Source organism: Haliotis asinina, chromosome 13 (genome assembly GCF_037392515.1).
Source record: "Haliotis asinina isolate JCU_RB_2024 chromosome 13, JCU_Hal_asi_v2, whole genome shotgun sequence".
NCBI lineage: Eukaryota > Metazoa > Mollusca > Gastropoda > Lepetellida > Haliotidae > Haliotis > Haliotis asinina.
This window is the reverse complement of record NC_090292.1, coordinates 495,121-517,331: the sequence shown is the minus strand read 5'-3', so window position 1 is coordinate 517,331 and position 22,211 is coordinate 495,121. Positions and strand designations below refer to the sequence as shown.

At 40.1% G+C, this 22,211-nt stretch overlaps 1 long non-coding RNA gene across 1 annotated transcript in view; it reads right to left on the bottom strand.

Moving 5' to 3' along the window:
• Positions 1 to 22,211, bottom strand: part of LOC137260194 (uncharacterized) — a 41,992-nt gene that overhangs the window by 10,421 nt on the left and 9,360 nt on the right. The window contains exon 2 of the long non-coding RNA XR_010954739.1: positions 8,383 to 8,581. This is a non-coding gene — a long non-coding RNA (uncharacterized lncRNA). The remainder of the gene's footprint in view (positions 1 to 8,382; positions 8,582 to 22,211) is intronic.

The following is a 22,211-nucleotide window of genomic DNA, read 5'->3' as shown; positions in this document are numbered from 1 at the left end:
GACGTATGTGTCTGTACATGAAGTATATGAAGTATTTGTCTGTAGATGACGTATGTGTCTGTATATGAAGTATTTGTCTGTAGATGACGTATGTGTCTGTATATGAAGTATTTGTGTGTAGATGACGTAGATGAAGTATTTGTCTGTAGATGACGTATGTGTCTGTATATGAAGTATATGAAGTATTTGTCTGTAGATGACGTATGTGTCTGTACATGAAGTATATGAAGTATTTGTGTCTAGATGACGTAGATGAAGTATTTGTCTGTAGATGACGTATGTGTCTGTATATGAAGTATTTGTCTGTAGATGACGTATGTGTCTGTACATGAAGTATATGAAGTATTTGTCTGTAGATGACGTATGTGTCTGTACATGAAGTATATGAAGTATTTGTCTGTAGATGACGTATGTGTCTGTACATGAAGTATATGAAGTATTTGTCTGTAGATGACGTATGTGTCTGTATATGAAGTATTTGTCTGTAGATGACGTATGTGTCTGTATATGAAGTATTTGTGTGTAGATGACGTAGATGAAGTATTTGTCTGTAGATGACGTATGTGTCTGTATATGAAGTATATGAAGTATTTGTCTGTAGATGACGTATGTGTCTGTACATGAAGTATATGAAGTATTTGTGTGTAGATGACGTAGATGAAGTATTTGTCTGTAGATGACGTATGTGTCTGTACATGAAGTATATGAAGTATTTGTGTGTAGATGACGTATGTGTCTGTACATGAAGTATATGAAGTATTTGTCTGTAGATGACGTATGTGTCTGTATATGAAGTATTTGTGTGTAGATGACGTAGATGAAGTATTTGTCTGTGGATGACGTATGTGTCTGTACATGAAGTATATGAAGTATTTGTCTGTAGATGACGTAGATGAAGTATTTGTCTGTAGATGACGTATGTGTCTGTACATGAAGTATATGAAGTATTTGTCTGTAGATGACGTAGATGAAGTATTTGTCTGTAGATGACGTATGTGTCTGTACATGAAGTATATGAAGTATTTGTCTGTAGATGACGTATGTGTCTGTACATGAAGTATATGAAGTATTTGTCTGTAGATGACGTAGATGAAGTATTTGTCTGTGGATGACGTATGTGTCTGTACATGAAGTATATGAAGTATTTGTCTGTAGATGACGTAGATGAAGTATTTGTCTGTGGATGACGTATGTGTCTGTACATGAAGTATATGAAGTATTTGTCTGTAGATGACGTAGATGAAGTATTTGTCTGTAGATGACGTATGTGTCTGTACATGAAGTATATGAAGTATTTGTCTGTAGATGACGTAGATGAAGTATTTGTCTGTAGATGACGTATGTGTCTGTATATGAAGTATATGAAGTATTTGTGTGTAGATGACGTATGTGTCTGTACATGAAGTATTTGTGTGTAGATGACGTAGATGAAGTATTTGTCTGTAGATGACGTATGTGTCTGTATATGAAGTATATGAAGTATTTGTGTGTAGATGACGTATGTGTCTGTATATGAAGTATTTGTGTGTAGATGACGTAGATGAAGTATTTGTCTGTAGATGACGTATGTGTCTGTACATGAAGTATATGAAGTATTTGTCTGTAGATGACGTATGTGTCTGTATATGAAGTATATGAAGTATTTGTCTGTAGATGACGTATGTGTCTGTATATGAAGTATTTGTGTGTAGATGACGTAGATGAAGTATTTGTCTGTAGATGACGTATGTGTCTGTACATGAAGTATATGAAGTATTTGTCTGTAGATGACGTATGTGTCTGTACATGAAGTATATGAAGTATTTGTCTGTAGATGACGTAGATGAAGTATTTGTCTGTAGATGACGTATGTGTCTGTATATGAAGTATATGAAGTATTTGTGTGTAGATGACGTATGTGTCTGTACATGAAGTATATGAAGTATTTGTCTGTAGATGACGTATGTGTCTGTATATGAAGTATTTGTGTGTAGATGACGTAGATGAAGTATTTGTGTGTAGATGACGTATGTGTCTGTATATGAAGTATATGAAGTATTTGTCTGTAGATGACGTATGTGTCTGTATATGAAGTATTTGTGTGTAGATGACGTAGATGAAGTATTTGTCTGTAGATGACGTATGTGTCTGTACATGAAGTATATGAAGTATTTGTCTGTAGATGACGTAGATGAAGTATTTGTGTGTAGATGACGTATGTGTCTGTACATGAAGTATATGAAGTATTTGTCTGTAGATGACGTAGATGAAGTATTTGTCTGTATATGAAGTATTTGTCTGTAGATGACGTAGATGAAGTATTTGTCTGTAGATGACGTATGTGTCTGTATATGAAGTATATGAAGTATTTGTGTGTAGATGACGTATGTGTCTGTACATGAAGTATATGAAGTATTTGTCTGTAGATGACGTATGTGTCTGTATATGAAGTATTTGTGTGTAGATGACGTAGATGAAGTATTTGTCTGTAGATGACGTATGTGTCTGTATATGAAGTATATGAAGTATTTGTCTGTAGATGACGTATGTGTCTGTATATGAAGTATTTGTGTGTAGATGACGTAGATGAAGTATTTGTCTGTAGATGACGTATGTGTCTGTACATGAAGTATATGAAGTATTTGTCTGTAGATGACGTAGATGAAGTATTTGTGTGTAGATGACGTATGTGTCTGTACATGAAGTATATGAAGTATTTGTCTGTAGATGACGTAGATGAAGTATTTGTCTGTATATGAAGTATTTGTCTGTAGATGACGTATGTGTCTGTACATGAAGTATATGAAGTATTTGTCTGTAGATGACGTATGTGTCTGTATATGAAGTATTTGTCTGTAGATGACGTATGTGTCTGTATATGAAGTATTTGTCTGTAGATGACGTAGATGAAGTATTTGTGTGTAGATGACGTATGTGTCTGTACATGAAGTATATGAAGTATTTGTCTGTAGATGACGTAGATGAAGTATTTGTCTGTATATGAAGTATTTGTCTGTAGATGACGTATGTGTCTGTACATGAAGTATATGAAGTATTTGTCTGTAGATGACGTATGTGTCTGTATATGAAGTATTTGTCTGTAGATGACGTATGTGTCTGTATATGAAGTATTTGTGTGTAGATGACGTAGATGAAGTATTTGTCTGTAGATGACGTATGTGTCTGTACATGAAGTATATGAAGTATTTGTCTGTAGATGACGTAGATGAAGTATTTGTGTGTAGATGACGTATGTGTCTGTACATGAAGTATATGAAGTATTTGTCTGTAGATGACGTAGATGAAGTATTTGTCTGTATATGAAGTATTTGTCTGTAGATGACGTATGTGTCTGTACATGAAGTATATGAAGTATTTGTCTGTAGATGACGTATGTGTCTGTATATGAAGTATTTGTGTGTAGATGACGTAGATGAAGTATTTGTCTGTAGATGACGTATGTGTCTGTATATGAAGTATATGAAGTATTTGTGTGTAGATGACGTATGTGTCTGTATATGAAGTATATGAAGTATTTGTGTGTAGATGACGTATGTGTCTGTACATGAAGTATATGAAGTATTTGTCTGTAGATGACGTATGTGTCTGTATATGAAGTATTTGTGTGTAGATGACGTAGATGAAGTATTTGTCTGTAGATGACGTATGTGTCTGTACATGAAGTATATGAAGTATTTGTGTGTAGATGACGTAGATGAAGTATTTGTCTGTAGATGACGTATGTGTCTGTATATGAAGTATATGAAGTATTTGTCTGTAGATGACGTATGTGTCTGTATATGAAGTATATGAAGTATTTGTGTGTAGATGACGTAGATGAAGTATTTGTCTGTAGATGACGTATGTGTCTGTATATGAAGTATATGAAGTATTTGTCTGTAGATGACGTATGTGTCTGTATATGAAGTATATGAAGTATTTGTCTGTAGATGACGTATGTGTCTGTATATGAAGTATATGAAGTATTTGTGTGTAGATGACGTATGTGTCTGTACATGAAGTATATGAAGTATTTGTGTGTAGATGACGTAGATGAAGTATTTGTCTGTAGATGACGTATGTGTCTGTATATGAAGTATATGAAGTATTTGTGTGTAGATGACGTAGATGAAGTATTTGTCTGTAGATGACGTATGTGTCTGTACATGAAGTATATGAAGTATTTGTGTGTAGATGACGTAGATGAAGTATTTGTCTGTAGATGACGTATGTGTCTGTATATGAAGTATATGAAGTATTTGTCTGTAGATGACGTATGTGTCTGTATATGAAGTATATGAAGTATTTGTGTGTAGATGACGTAGATGAAGTATTTGTCTGTATATGAAGTATTTGTCTGTAGATGACCTATGTGTCTGTACATGAAGTATATGAAGTATTTGTCTGTAGATGACGTATGTGTCTGTATATGAAGTATTTGTCTGTACATGAAGTATATGAAGTATTTGTCTGTATATGAAGTATTTGTCTGTAGATGACGTATGTGTCTGTACATGAAGTATATGAAGTATTTGTCTGTAGATGACGTAGATGAAGTATTTGTCTGTATATGAAGTATTTGTCTGTAGATGACGTATGTGTCTGTACATGAAGTATATGAAGTATTTGTCTGTAGATGACGTAGATGAAGTATTTGTCTGTAGATGACGTATGTGTCTGTACATGAAGTATATGAAGTATTTGCCTGTAGATGACGTATGTGTCTGTATATGAAGTATATGAAGTATTTGTCTGTAGATGACGTATGTGTCTGTATATGAAGTATTTGTGTGTAGATGACGTAGATGAAGTATTTGTCTGTAGATGACGTATGTGTCTGTACATGAAGTATATGAAGTATTTGTCTGTAGATGACGTATGTGTCTGTATATGAAGTATATGAAGTATTTGTCTGTAGATGACGTATGTGTCTGTATATGAAGTATTTGTGTGTAGATGACGTAGATGAAGTATTTGTCTGTAGATGACGTATGTGTCTGTACATGAAGTATATGAAGCATTTGTCTGTAGATGACGTATGTGTCTGTATATGAAGTATATGAAGTATTTGTCTGTAGATGACGTATGTGTCTGTATATGAAGTATTTGTCTGTAGATGACGTAGATGAAGTATTTGTCTGTAGATGACGTAGATGAAGTATTTGTCTGTAGATGACGTATGTGTCTGTATATGAAGTATTTGTCTGTAGATGACGTATGTGTCTGTATATGAAGTATTTGTCTGTAGATGACGTAGATGAAGTATTTGTCTGTAGATGACGTAGATGAAGTATTTGTCTGTAGATGACGTATGTGTCTGTATATGAAGTATTTGTCTGTAGATGACGTAGATGAAGTATTTGTCTGTAGATGACGTAGATGAAGTATTTGTCTGTAGATGACGTATGTGTCTGTATATGAAGTATATGAAGTATTTGTCTGTAGATGACGTATGTGTCTGTATATGAAGTATTTGTGTGGGATGGCGTAGATGAAGTATTTTTCTGTAGATGACGTATGTGTCTGTATATGAAGTATTTGTCTGTAGTTGAAGTATGTGTCTGTATATGAAGTATTTGTGTGTAGATGACGTATGTGTCTGTATATGAAGTATTTGTGTGTAGATGACGTACATGAAGTATTTGTCTGTAGATGACGTATGTGTCTGTACATGAAGTATATGAAGTATTTGTCTGTAGATGACGTATGTGTCTGTATATGACGTATGTGTCTGTATATGAAGTATATGAAGTATTTGTGTGTAGATGACGTAGATGAAGTATTTGTCTGTAGATGACGTATGTGTCTGTATATGAAGTATATGAAGTATTTGTCTGTAGATGACGTATGTGTCTGTATATGAAGTATATGAAGTATTTGTCTGTAGATGACGTATGTGTCTGTATATGACGTATGTGTCTGTATATGAAGTATATGAAGTATTTGTGTGTAGATGACGTACATGAAGTATTTGTCTGTAGATGACGTATGTGTCTGTACATGAAGTATATGAAGTATTTGTCTGTAGATGACGTATGTGTCTGTATATGAAGTATATGAAGTATTTGTCTGTAGATGACGTATGTGTCTGTATATGAAGTATTTGTGTGTAGATGACGTATGTGTCTGTATATGAAGTATTTGTGTGTAGATGACGTAGATGAAGTATTTGTCTGTAGATGACGTATGTGTCTGTATATGAAGTATATGAAGTATTTGTGTGTAGATGACGTATGTGTCTGTATATGAAGTATTTGTGTGTAGATGACGTAGATGAAGTATTTGTCTGTAGATGACGTATGTGTCTGTACATGAAGTATATGAAGTATTTGTCTGTAGATGACGTATGTGTCTGTATATGAAGTATATGAAGTATTTGTCTGTAGATGACGTATGTGTCTGTACATGAAGTATATGAAGTATTTGTCTGTAGATGACGTATGTGTCTGTAGATGAAGTATTTGTGTGTAGATGACGTAGATGAAGTATTTGTCTGTAGATGACGTATGTGTCTGTATATGAAGTATATGAAGTATTTTTCTGTAGATGACGTATGTGTCTGTATATGAAGTATATGAAGTATTTTTCTGTAGATGACGTATGTGTCTGTATATGAAGTATTTGTGTGGGATGGCGTAGATGAAGTATTTTTCTGTAGATGACGTATGTGTCTGTATATGAAGTATTTGTCTGTGGATGACGTAAAAGAAATATTGTCCGTAGATGAAGTATTTGTCTGTGGAAGAACTGTTTGTAGATAAAGTATTTGTCTGTAGATGAAGTGTATGAAGTGTTTGTCTGTAGATGAAGTATTTGTTGAAGTTGAAGTAGTTGTCTGTAGATAAAGTATATGTCTGCAGAGAAAGTATTTGTGTGTCTAGTTACTTGTTCTGTGTGTCATCACACAAATCGCATCGTGGACATCTAATTTATATTAGTCATTGATTTGACTACCTTTTTGTAATTATTTGTTCATATAATCTTTACAGTCGCACATGGGCTCCAGCAGAGATTTTAGAGATCAGTTTATCAGGTAAAGTTTGGTCAAGTTTGGTTACACATGTCATGTAACAATAACAATACCAAATAGATCAACCGTTCAAAAGGTTGTGAGATGTCGACCGGAATTTGTGCTCAATTCTGGAGCTTACCATAGCTGCACACTGTAATACTGAGTTAGTTTGTTTAACATACACTGAAAGGATGGCATACTTTAGGATGTTTTTAGGATTAAAACAATAGTTTTAAAAGTAGCTCTCTTGTGGAATTCAAACGTAAATTCAGTTTACCATTAAACCAATCTTGGAGTTTCTACCATGTTCTGATACAGTAGTAGAAGAAGTGGAGTGTTAAAGACTTGAGCAATAGCTACATTGGTTATGGGCAATTTATTTGATTCTCTAGGAATTGAGCAAGAGCTGCAGAGGGTATGGGCAATATGTTTGATTCTGTAGGATTTGAGCAACAGCTGCAGTGGGTATGGTCAGTATGTTTGATTCTGTAGGATTTGAGCAACAGCTGCAGTGGGTATGGTCAGTATGTTTGATCTGTAGGATTTGAGCAACAGCTGCAGTGGGTATGGTCAGTATGTTTGATCTGTAGGATTTGAGCAACAGCTGCAGTGGGTATGGTCAGTATGTTTGATCTGTAGGATTTGAGCAACAGCTGCAGCTGGTATGGTCAGTATGTTTGATTCTGTAGGATTAGAGCAACAGCTGCAGTGGGTATGGTCAGTATGTTTGATTCTGTAGGATTTGAGCAACAGCTGCAGTGGGTATGGTCAGTATGTTTGATTCTGTAGGATTTGAGCAACAGCTGCAGTGGGTATGGTCAGTATGTTTGATTCTGTATGATTTGAGCAAAAGCTGCAGTGGGTATGGTCAGTATGTTTGATTCTGTAGGATTTGAGCAAAAGCTGCAGTGGGTATGGTCAGTATGTTTGATTCTGTAGGATTTGAGCAACAGCTGCAGTGAGTATAGTCAGAATATTGGATTCTAAAATGTCTGCTACACTTTGGCAATTGAAAGTATATTGCAGCAGTTTGTATTCCAATAAAACCATGTAATAAAATTGACATACAGTCGTTTGTCTTGTCTAAAGGTTAAAGATATATGTTTTGGGGGGTTTACTTTATTGCTTTCTACGTTGATTTCTTTGCTTTTAAAGAAAGCTCAAAGTGTACTATTGACTCCTCAATAATTTCGAAAAAAAGAAATCACTGGTTCGTCTGGTTGAGAAATCAACACCTGTGACATATTAGTCACAGCTTTGATTTAGAAAGCAACATCACGGTCACTCCACACATTAATTTCAGGTAATATGTCCATTTTCCAAGTAGATACATAGATTATTCTTTTCGTATCCGCCATGAAGTCACAAACACATGGTTTCATGTTACTCACCAGTGACACATAGACTTGCATTGTATGAAGTTCATTCCCCCACGGCCACGCATGCAGTTGTTGATACAATGTCCCAAGCCTCGTTTTGATAATGATGGCTGTGCTTCAAAATCACGTGACAGGAAGTTGATTAATTTGGAGAGAAACATACTGTCTGGCAGGGCTCTGAAAGCGACACCGTCTGACTGCTCCCCACTGTCTGAAAAAAGAGAAAAGAAAATATTTACCCTCACAGTCTGATATCAAGTATTCAGTAATAAGTTACATTTAGAGGAACCATTAACAAAACTGACGTCACGGAATACATCAGTGCTCCTGACAACATGGAGCTGATCCTGTCTTGAACACATTTCCCGTTGAGGTGTTGAACTGATTGTTTTCGATTGAACACCTGCGATACCACCATGAATTACGTGGCGACATCTGTTGTCAATAACCTGATGGATTGAGGCTATTCACCAGTGTATGCTTGTAGTCGTACACCCGTAATATGGTGTCACGTTGTTGATAAACACGTTATTGCACGTAACAATGACGACGCATCTCAAGAAATTGTCGCAGTATGCACGAAGCTCAAATTGCACGACTGCTTGCCTATCGACAAGATCTGAGAACGCGAGTACATGTTGTACCCTGTTGTACCCTGTTGTACCCTGTTGTACCCTGTTGTACTCTGTTGTACCCTGTTGTACCCTGTTGTACCCTGTTGTACCCTGTTGTCACACGTTGATGGTCATGCGTCTTTGATCCATCAGTCCTACTGGAGAGTTAACCAGAACACTCGCATTTAGATAATTCACCCATGTGCACATCTATATTTTTCCAGTGTGCATATTGAGACCCTGAAGATATAGACATGTACATCCTTAACAACAAAATTGAATTAGCAGACTCTGTTTGCACGTGGATAACGTAGTGGAATTCTAGGTAATACTAGATGATTGTGCATGTGATGGCACATCATATCATTCTGCCATTCGTTTAACTCGTAATCACGGGTTTATACTTCTGGGTTAGTCGGTACAACACATATATAACACAACCCATGACCACGGGTTTATACTTCTGGGTTAGTCTGTACAACACATATATAACACAACCCATGACCACGGGTTTATACTTCTGGGTTAGTCTGTACAACACATATATAACACAACCCATGACCACGGGTTTATACTTCTGGGTTAGTCGGTACAACACATATATAACACAACCCATGACCACGGGTTTATACTTCTGGGTTAGTCGGTACAACACATATATAACACAACCCATGACCACGGGTTTATACTTCTGGGTTAGTCTGTACAACACATATATAACACAACCCATGACCACGGGTTTATACTTCTGGGTTAGTCTGTACAACACATATATAACACAACCCATGACCACGGGTTTATACTTCTGGGTTAGTCTGTACAACACATATATAACACAACCCATGACCACGGGTTTATACTTCTGGGTTAGTCTGTACAACACATATATAACACAACCCATGACCACGGGTTTATACCGGTTTGTGTTAATCTGTACGACATATATATTGCACGAGTAGCAATCATGGCTGAATACTGTCTGTGTTATTCTGTATTTCAGAATTCAGTAAGTCGAATGATGTCCGTCTTATACCGACCGCATCTAGGCTAAGCTAAGCCCCAAGACTCCACCCCAGAACGTACACTAGGTGATCGCTCGTGCGTCGAGGACGAGATGGGTGTTTTGGTTCCAGTTCCAGTCTACGACATGGTTTTGTAAGGAACGTCGTTACATCACGTATTGCCTTAACAATCTCACCACAGAGGTCCAGTTTACAACCAGTATGCAAATGACAGTTTAGCTAATCCCCAGCCGCAGATGTTTACCATGAATGAAAGGAGAAGGATTCATCTTTCTATTGTAAGTAGTAATTTTCACTACAGTGCTTGCCACTATCTTTCTTCTCTTCTTTGTACCACACAGGTATATTTACACCGTACCATACAGGTATATTTACACTGTACCATGCAGGTAGATTTACACTGTAACATGTTATAACTGGGATCACCAGACTTCAATCCTGTACTATGACTGTACCGACACCTCGTGTCTCATAGGTCTTACTATATTTTTTGTGTGTCCTGTCTGTATGTCTATGTGTTTGTTTACTGTATGACACGTAAATACAATATTTACTTACTCACTCACTCACTCACTCACAACTCGCACAACTCTTGATGACGATCTCATATTAATTGTAGGCTAACACACATGAACCACTGTCATTAAATAGAATGAACCCGTAGATGTTCAGAAGTTAGCCGTTGAACATTGATATATTTATTTAACACTGACTCAACATAAAAAGAGTTCACCCCTCCCCCGCGCAGAAGATGCCAACACTCATGTGATAAATCACACACTGCATCAACGGGAGCTAATAATGTGGTTGCTATTGGCAACCAGGGCTCATAAACATGGCCGCGTAATAGGTAGAGTCAAAACCCGGAACGGTTTATTAGAGGGCAGCGAACTTTAATTTTCTAAACCGTGGCCTAAGATTGGTATCTGGTGGAATGTCTGCAGGCTTGATTCTAAAGTAATGGTGATGCAGAATATTAGATAATTGATGGGAAACCAGTGCTTTTCAAATTAGGAGATGATCTGCCGCAACGCCTTGGGGCCGTTCTGTCGTCCACGTATTTCGTCTGTGGTTAAGTTACGACCCATACTGATTCACTCTCGATCCCTAGGGGCTCTGAGGATGGTGGCGGGACCTCTCGATAAGTCCGGCTGACAGGATACAGCACTGATATTTTGAGATTGTCGCGTATAATATTTTGGGAGAAGAGGAAGATTGAAACAGTTATTTAATACCTGATTAGATACGAAATGTGTTTTTATTCCATCCATGCTAAATGTTTCTGCACCCGAGTAATTTAGTCACCTCGAAGTTTGTAACGCAAGACATACTTTCAGTGTTTCAGTCAACGGCTTGAAGTACACTCTCTCCACCACTACTTGCCAAACGAACTGGGTCTTAGAACAGTCCGTGGATTTTGCTAGACACAGCTAGCACATGGTTGTCAGGCTATATCATGTGATTACCACAACGTGGTGTGGGTGTCTGCCTACTGTGTAATATGTCCTGTTCCTGTTCTCGTGTACCAAATAGCAAGGATAAATCGAGGTGTTCAGAATGGACACTCCATCTCTCCTGTATACCCACCTCACATGTACACCCCACTTCGCCTGTACACCCCAACTCTCCTGTACACCCCACCCCCTGTACACCCCACCTCACATGTACACCCACGTTCCCTGTACACCCCAACACTCATTTACACCCCAAGTATATGTTCCCCTGCTTGACTCCACAACTATACGTACTTTCCCGAAGACTATTCTTTATATTAGGCTGACAACTATGTTCCCTTTTTTATGTCCACAACAATTTATCATCCAGAACTGTGTTTCATAGGAGATATCTCTTGTGTATGATGTCTCCTAAGAGATATCATTTTGACAGATGACTTTGTATAGTGCCCTGACAATGCTGTAACGTGATGGACTTGGTGTTGTCACAATGCTATCATATCGCTGCACTGCAAATCTAATGAAAAATGATTTTGTTGATAAATAGAATCTCATCCTCGGGTCTGTTGATATCAAATATATCAACACTCGTTGACAAGGGTAAAAATATCCTCGACAGGCCTTGGATATTAACTCGTGTTGCTATAGTTAATATCAGTACACTCGTGGGTGAGATTGTCTATATGTTCCCTCCTTTATGCCGACAACTATAAGTTCCCTTCTTTAAGCCGACAACCATATGTTCCCTTCTTAAGGCCACAGCTATGTGTTCCCTTCTTTGTTTGTTTAAACATATTTTATTCCCTTCTTTATACCCACAGATGTATTTTCCTTCCTTAATGCCGGGAACTGAGAGTTCCCCTCTTTAAGCTTACAACTATATGTTCCCTCCTTTTTATCCGCATCTATACAATCTCTGCTTTATGCCATGATCTATTAATATGTCCCTTTCGTTATGTCCACAACTACCTGTTCCTTTCTCTAAGTCCACAGCTATATAATCTTTTCTTTATGCCCACAACAACATGTTCCACTCTTTAAACCTACCATTCCTTTGGTACAACAAGCGGGCCATCATTTTTATGGATTATTCTACCCGTCCATGAATGAAAATGCCTGAGAAAGAATTGTTGACAGTGTTGTCTAGATCAACAGCATCACACATATCGACTGGCCTGCGGGGTCATCTGATTTTAATCCCATTAAAGATACATGGGATATTACTGGAGGTCGTGTTTACGGTCTCCATGTTCACCTCCACAATCTGGATGACCTTGAACAGAGAGCATGGCAGAACATTCCTCAACCGCAGCTGTAAAGGCTCACTTGGTCAATACAAAGGCGTAACCTATGTTACATTTGGAATTACATCTGTCATAGTAAAGGACAAATTCTAGTACATTTCTGGGTTGAGCGCCATCTGAGATTCGAACCCTCAGGTTGTGAGCTCGAATCCCGGATTGGACTTAACCCCTAAAGTACTAGAATTTGTACTCTCAGGGTTCGAATCGCGGATGGGACTCAACCCCAAAAGGTACTAAAATCAGTACTTTACTAAGAAAGAGTAATCCCAAATATTGCATGTTTTACATGTACCACTTTCAAAACTGCGTTGTCTAGTCAATGCAAAGACGTGTAGAAGTTTGCACTAGCACTCATGATGGTCATACGCGTGACTGAACACTGCCTCACTGTCCAAACTGATTTGGACTTCAATGTTAAGATTTTTGCTTCATCAGTGCAGCACATTTTGCACGACTGTCTCACAGGTACATTCTTTGATGATCCATAAATCTGTTTTTGCTCCATGACAATTCATTTCATCTTTTTCTGAGCGGCTGTATTTATGTTTCACCTTTCTACTGCATCATTCCATCATTTACAACTTCAACAAACGAAAACATAATGAGATTAATAATCTGTGTTGCTTAACGTTTTGTTAGGAGCATACACATTCCATTTTCATGTTCACTACTGTCTGTTTCCTTTTTTTACGCCCACAACTATATGTTCCCTTCTGCATGCCCACAACTATATGTTCCTTTCTGTATGCCCACAACTATAGATACTATTGCAGAGCCTAGCTTGAAAATAACTATGAAAGTCCAGAGAAAAAGATGTCACTGAAACCGGTGTCTGTTTCGTGTATATAACTGGAAGATGGTAAGTACACTGTCATTGTCATGAACAGTTAAGTGCCTCCATGCAGCATGTTACCTCTCATTTCAAACACTTGCAAACAGCATTTCTGGGTCAGGGCCAGGGTTAGGGTTAGGGTTAGGGTTAGGGTCAGGGTTACTGTTAGGGTTAGGGTCAGGGTTGGGTCAGGGTTGAGGTTAGGGTTAGGGTCAGGGTTGGGTCAGGGTTAGGGTTAGGGTTAGGGTTAGGGTTAGGGTTAAGGAGTATATAGTACACATTCCCTAAATAAAAATAAATTTCGCAAACATATACAATATATAAGGAATGTTACACAGTCCTTTTCTCCAAACGTGAGAAGGTCATGGCATTTTTCGTGTAACAAATCGCTATGTATATTATGTACATGTAATACAAATTCGTAGGGGTAATACGAGGGAGCATCGTGGATATCTCTCAGGTACTGGTAAGTCTTTTATTACATAACTGGCGGCAAGCAGGATTCATGTGAATCACTCATTCATTGTTGAGACATTCCATTATAGAACACTGTCCCTGATTATACAACGTATAACAACATGTCTCTTTACCGTGATATAACACTGTCCCTGATTATACAACATGTAACAACATGTCTCTTTACCGTGGTATAACGCTGTCCTTGATTATACAACATGTAACAACACGTCTATTTACCGTGGTATAACACTGTCCCTAATTATACAACATGTAACAACATGTCTCTTTACCGTGGTATAACACTGTCCCTGATTATACAACATGTAACGACATGTCTCTTTGACGTGATATAACACTGTCCCTGGTCACACAACATGTAACAATATGTCTCTTTGCCGTGATATAAAACTGTCCCTGGTCACAGAACATGTAACAACATGCCTCACGTTTTCGCCAGGATGACTCGGTGTTAATAAATGTATGTACTTCAAACCCAACACTGCTTTTCAGTCAGTGGACTGTGCACGTGACAGAGATTTGTGCATCAGTCTATGACGTCTTGAGAAAACAATTAGTTTCCAGTGTTGCTGTCGAGGGTTGGTCCACATCAAGATACAATACCGTTTCAATCACCATCAATGTAACACATTCTTTCAAGAAGAACACCGAGACGCTACCAGACAGCCTGGGGCTGTTTAGTGATGTAGTGTAAGTTAACATTTTCAATATCGCCACGATATCAAAGTGATCCTCCTAAAAACGAGACTGTCGTCTTGTGTCTACACAATACCGTCGATGGATGGTTGGAAAGCGAAAAGCTTCTTGTGTTCAGAGAGTATCAAATGCGCCACAAGATGACGTCATGAGAGTAGACTAAAGGTGGACGTCTGAGAACAGTGGTGGTATTACACCTGGGTCACTCAAGATCCACATCACAAATAAACATCTACCGTCTATTAAATTCAGTAATAGACAAGACAATATGACACCAACGATTCTCGCAATGTCTCGTTTCGGCAAGCTATACGTATAACTAGCTTGTTTCTCACTGCCACTTACTGCGCTGTATCTCACTCCAATTATACCGTGTATGTATATATAAAGCATTACATGCTAAGTTGTTCATATTGTCAAAAGGTAGAAATACGACCAATTGGTAACTATTTTGTTAGCTTTGTACTGTCTCGTAAATGGACGTGATTCTAGTCGCCGGAGAGGGGATCATCATGGTATTTAGTAGGGTGACTATTGAGGGAGAAGGGGGTGACTGTTACCACAGTCTATTGCAACTCACTACTGCAATAGATTTGTCTGCTTGAACTGGTTTAGTTGAAGTCATTTAAAATAGTGTTAAAAATAGAATTATTATCTACAATTTCAAACTCCGCCACATTGTTATTAGACTAGAAATTACCGCCATATTGCAGTTATTATCTAGGTAATTATCGTCACATCATTATAGCAAAAGTATTTACTGGCATATTGTTACAGAACTAATAATTATTGGCACATCGTCACAGCACTAGTATTTGTCGGAAAGCAGATGCCTTGGTGACTTGTGTCTCGCTTAAAGAACAGACAGAACACGCCTTGCTTACTCGTGCCTCGCATGAAGAACAGACAGAACACGCCTTGCTTACTCGTGCCTCGCATGAAGAACAGACAGAACACGCCTTGCTTACTCGTGCCTCGCATGAAGAACAGACAGAACACGCCTCGGTTACTCGTGCCTCGCATGAAGAACAGACAGAACACGCCTCGGTTACTCGTGCCTCGCATGAAGAACAGATGGGAGACGAAGAGGACCACTTGTCATGGATACACAACTTATTTCCTGCAGTGGACTCAACGCCTCGGGGAATAAAACCATTCTAATGGAGATGGTGCAGAACATCTGCACAAGGAGACATATATACAAATGCCATATGGCGGGTATCTGAGCTTATCCAGTAGAGGAGGTTGATGTACAATGTGTTGACATGAGGCGTGTTGTCATAAGAAATGACTGAAGCCAGCATATAAGTGTGGTTTATTATTGACTAGGCTTGATAAGTTGATCGTAAGCCGTAGGGACGTAGAAACCTTGACCACTTTTGATTGTCGGGCTGAGTTTAATGTTGATTTTCTCTGTGAATTTCCTTGACCTGTAATATGGCCGGTTGGCTTCTAGGATGCTGATGTTGTTCCAAAGGATGATGTGGTTCGGATGGCCATGGGTGTGTGGTCTTCGTCATACCAGCGTCTAAATGAAACTTAAGGAAGATAAAAGACGCCTTGGACAGTCATGCCTCTCTTGAAGAACAGATAGATGACGCGCTGACCTGACCGTTTTCGCAATTTGACATTCAAAGTGTCCGGGTTAGAACTGGTCTTCAGCAACTCATGCATGTCGCGGAGACACTCATTCAATCACTACCTAGTTTTCGCTCAAGAATTGGGTAAAACAACAAAATATGATAGAAATTGTTGACAAATTCACCTTGTATTTCGTCGTATCTGAAACATGTCATGCTAGGCAGTATTTGTCTGTTTACTTCTTTGACCTACTGATTTATCAATAAATGACAAAAGGAATTGGCCGATTTATTGTGACAAGTTAACATACTGGCGGATCAGCTACTACAGGCTATTTCTGTTATCTTAATGTAGATATATTCAATAACATGGTGTGTAATCTTATTGTATACACACACTTGTAGTTCAGTCATGTAATTACTGATGCAGCCTGGTTGTCAACGGGCAGGTGTATAATCAGATTAGAGAGTCGCTACGGAACAAAATAAGTCGGATCCAAAAGGATCCACAACAACATACTCAGCTTCAAACAGGTCTTCAACACCATAGTCGGATCCCAGGGAACACTTGAACAACACATTTAAGGCCCTAAAGGCCTTCTGCAAAACAGTCGGATTCAAAAGTGGTCTTCAACTGCATACTCAGGTGCAAAGAGTTCAATGAAATAATTACAAACCTGTCAACAAGACATACCATACCAAAGGGTTCAGCAAGACACACCCATCCCAAGGTCTCAACCCCATGACACAACCATCCCACAACGTCATCTGCAAGACACACCCATCAGAAAGGCTCAACGAGACACACCTAGCCCAATGGCTCAACAACAAGCCACGCCCATTCCGAGAGAGGCAACAACAATAATCACACAACCCTGGGGGCTACAACATCAGCCACCCAGCTTAAGGGACTACAACATCAGCCACGCACCTTAAGGGACTACAACATCAGTCAGCCACCTTAAGGGGCTACAACATCAGTCACCCAGCTTAAGGAGCTACAACATCAGCCACGCACCTTAAGGGACTACAACATCAGTCTCCCAGCTGAAGGGGCTACAACATCAGTCATCCAGCTTAAGGGGCTACAACATCAGTCACCCAGCTTAATTTGCTACAACATCAGTCACGCAGCTTAAGTTGCTACAACATCAGTCACGCAGCTTAAAGGACTACAACATCAGTCACGCAGTTTAAGGGACTACAACATCAGTCACCCAGCTTATGGGGCTACAACATCTGTCACGCAGTTTAAGGGACTACAGCATCAGTCACACAGTTTATGGGCTACAACATCAGTCACCCAGCTTAAGGGGCTACAACATCGGTCACCCAGCTTAAGTTGCTACAACATCAGTCACGCAGCTTAAGGGACTACAACATCAGTCACCCAGCTTAAGTTGCTACAACATCAGTCACGCAGCTTAAGTTGCTACAACATCAGTCACGCAGTTTAAGGGACTACAACATCAGTCACCCAGCTTAAGTTGCTACAACATCAGTCACCCAGCTTAAGTTGCTACAACATCAGTCACGCAGCTTAAGGGACTACAACATCAGTCACGCAGTTTAAGGGACTACAACATCAGTCACACTGCTTAAGGGATTACAACATCAGTCACACTGCTTAAGGGACTACAACATCAGTCACGCAGTTTAAGGGACTACAGCATCAGTCACACAGTTTAAGGGCTACAAGATCAGTCACCCAGCTTAAGGGGCTACAACATCAGTCACCCAGCTTAAGTTGCTACAACATCAGTCACGCAGCTTAAGGGACTACAACATCAGTCACCCAGCTTAAGTTGCTACAACATCAGTCACCCAGCTTAAGTTGCTACAACATCAGTCACGCAGTTTAAGGGACTACAACATCAGTCACGCAGTTTAAGGGACTACAACATCTGTCACGCAGTTTAAGGGACTACAACATCAGTCACGCAGTTTAAGGGACTACAACATCTGTCACGCAGTTTAAGGGACTACAACATCTGTCACCCAGCTTAAGGGACTACAACATCAGTCACGCAGTTTAAGGGACTACAACATCTGTCACACAGTTTAAGGGACTGCAGTGTCAGTCATTTATAGTATTGCCAGATATTATTGAGAATTTTGGGAAAATGTTTAACTGGGCCTCTAGTATAAACAACCTTGACCAGCTATCACGTGTTTGGTTTCATTCACGAGAGACAACTCCGTTAACCCCTTTTCATAGTTTGTGAGGAGTTATCCCCCTTTGTTTTCTTAATAGCAGACGATATTTTTAGTGATCCTAGTATGGATGATTCAGATTCAGAACAGGCTATTTCTTTCATCACTGTTTTTGATGTCTTTCTTCACTATTTATCGTGTTTTGGAAATATTTGCAAATGGATATGGCAATGAGCACCCCCCAGGCGCAGAAAACTGACTGTTGGTCACAGGAGGAGGCTTGTTTAAAAAAACATACGAAGAAGTTTGGAAAACGTAAGACTGAATATGACTGATAAAGGGACGGTGGCTGTCTGTAAGGAGACAATTAGAACTGAGCTGCATGTAGTGTGTTTACAGAAATGTCAAGGACTTCCATCACCGATCATGAAACCTGGACAACAGGAGCGAAGGTTACAGCATACAGCATAGAAGTTTTAGGCATCGCCCCTCTGTTAATTTGAAAGGAATGTGAACAATGAGAGGTACACAGATATTCCCCAGGGACATATGCTTCCATCTGCTCACGTGTGACTTGACAAAATACCAACTGTTCACCTGTCTGTGAATCTGGAGTTACAGTCTTCTAATATTAACATTTAATACGTGAGTGATGAGTAAACATTAAAGAATAAAGATTTTTTTAAATTCTCAACAATTTCTGGTAATATTATAACCCAGGTGGCTAGAACATGTCACACAACCCAAGGCGGCAACAGCATCAGTTACACAACCCATGGAGGCAACAGCACCAGTCACACTGCCCATGGAGGCAATAGCATCAGTCACACAGCCCATGGAGGCAACAGCACCAGTCACACAGCCCAAGGCGGCAACAGCACCAGTCACACTGCCCATGGAGGCAACAGCACCAGTCACACAGCCCATGGAGGCAACAGCACCAGTCACACAGCCCATGGAGGCAACAGCACCAGTCACACAGCCCATGGAGGCAACAGCACCAGTCACACTGCCCATGGAGGCAATAGCATCAGTCACACAGCCCATGGAGGCAACAGCACCAGTCACACAGCCCAAGGCGGCAACAGCACCAGTCACACTGCCCATGGAGGCAACAGCACCAGTCACACAGCCCAAGGCGGCAACAGCACCAGTCACACTGCCCATGGAGGCAACAGCACCAGTCACACAGCCCATGGAGGCAACAGCACCAGTCACACAGCCCATGGAGGCAATAGCGCCAGTCACACAGCTCATGGATAAAACAGCACCAGTCACACAGCCCATGGAGGCAATAGCATCAGTCACACAGCTCATGGATAAAACAGCACCAGTCACACAGCCCATGGAGGCAATAGCACCAGTCACACAGCTCATGGATAAAACAGCACCAGTCACACAGCCCATGGAGGCAATAGCATCAGTCACACAGCCCATGGAGGCAATAGCATCAGTCACTCAATCCAAGGGCTACAAAACCAGTCAAACAACACAAGGGGACAACAGCACCAGACTGATTAAATGTCACACATGTCGTGATTTGTAGGAACTTTGAAAGTGTCACAGTTCTCAGCAAAATTTTTATAAGCAAGCAGCGGCAATGTGAAGATCCATTATCGTAAAGTCCATTTATATTGAACATTTCTCCACTTCTGATTACCACACTTGTTCTCTCCATTTAAACACGCTATGCCTTATCACATTAATGTGTTGTTCAATTTGTCACAACACAGTGCATCGAGATGCGATGTTACTGGTGCCACACTCTGTTTGTGGGGAGCATTGAAGGCATTCATTTCTTCAGAAGCCTTTTCATGTCCTACAAGCCCGAGTAAGCAAAGGCCAGTGTGGTGAGATAGTCAAAATAGCATGTAGACGATTATAATCACACAAAGCCGATTAGACAAACGTGAGAGTAGTGGACCAGATTACTGGTGATAGAAGTGCCCTGTGTTCCCGGGGTGGTACAGTGTGGGATAACACCACGACCCTCTGACACAACACTGTGATGGATAACACCACAACCCCGTGATACAACACTGTGAGGGATAACACCACGACCTTGTGATGCACCATTGTTCTAAATACATCCGTCTCAAGTTACCCTCCTCAATACACTCACCTCAAGCTACCCTCCTCAATACACCCACATTGATATACCCTTCTCAACACACCAACCTGAACTTAGCAACCTCGAGCTCAATACACTCACCTCAAGCTACCCTCCTCAATACACCCACATTGATATACCCTTCTCAACACACCAACCTGAACTTAGCAACCTCGAGCTCAATACACTCACCTCAAGCTACCCTCCTCAATACACCCACATTGATATACCCTTCTCAACACACCAACCTGAACTTAGCAACCTCGAGCTCAATACACTCACCTCAAGCTACCCTCCTCAATACACCCACATTGATATACCCTTCTCAACACACCAACCTGAACTTAGCAACCTCGAGCTCAATACACTCACCTCAAGCTACCCTCCTCAATACACCCACATTGATATACCCTTCTCAACACACCAACCTGAACTTAGCAACCTCGAGCTCAATACACTCACCTCAAGCTACCCTCCTCAATACACCCACATTGATATACCCTTCTCAACACACCAACCTGAACTTAGCAACCTCGAGCTCAATACACTCACCTCAAGCTACCCTCTTCAATACACCCACCTTAAGTTACCCCCATTATTACACCCACCTGAACTGAAAAATCATGTGTCTTGAACTAGATTCACCACGTCTAGACAGCCCATGTGTCTTGAACTAGATGCACCACGTCTAGACAGTGCATGTGCCTTGAACTAGATGCACCATGTCTAGACAGTCCATGTGTCTTGAATTAGATGCACCACGTCTAGACAGCCCATGTGCCTTGAACTAGATGCACCACGTCTAGACAGTCCATGTGCCTTGAACTAGATGCACCACGTCTCGACAGTCCATGTGCCTTGAACTAGATGCACCACGTCTAGACAGTCCATGTGTCTTGAATTAGATGCACCACGTCTAGACAGTCCATGTGTCTTGAACTAGATGCACCACGTCTAGACAGTCCATGTGTCTTGAACTAGATGCACCACGTCTAGACAGTCCATGTGCCTTGAACTAGATGCACCACGTCTAGACAGTCCATGTGTCTTGAACTAGATGCACCACGTCTAGACAGTGCATGTGCCTTGAACTAGATGCACCATGTCTAGACAGTCCATGTGTCTTGAATTAGATGCACCACGTCTAGACAGCCCATGTGCCTTGAACTAGATGCACCACGTCTAGACAGTCCATGTGCCTTGAACTAGATGCACCACGTCTAGACAGTCCATGTGTCTTGAACTAGATGCACCACGTCTAGACAGTCCATGTGCCTTGAATTAGATGCACCACGTCTAGACAGTCCATGTGTCTTGAACTAGTGTCTGTCATGTGACCTGCCACGAAACATGGCTACTGCCATCGGGGACAGTTTAACACTGTATTAGAAGTGCCCCACATTTCCCCTTGTGCTATGATAATGAAGCACAGTGTGAACAAGTTCCGTGTGAGCTCTCTCTAGTTTTATCACAGTAGAACAGTTCCAGTGCTATGTTGTGAAACGACATGATATGTGAACTTTAAATGACGCGGACGTTTAAAGCCAAGATGCCAGTACACTATGTAGTAACGATTAATTTTGTAAGCGGACTACAAG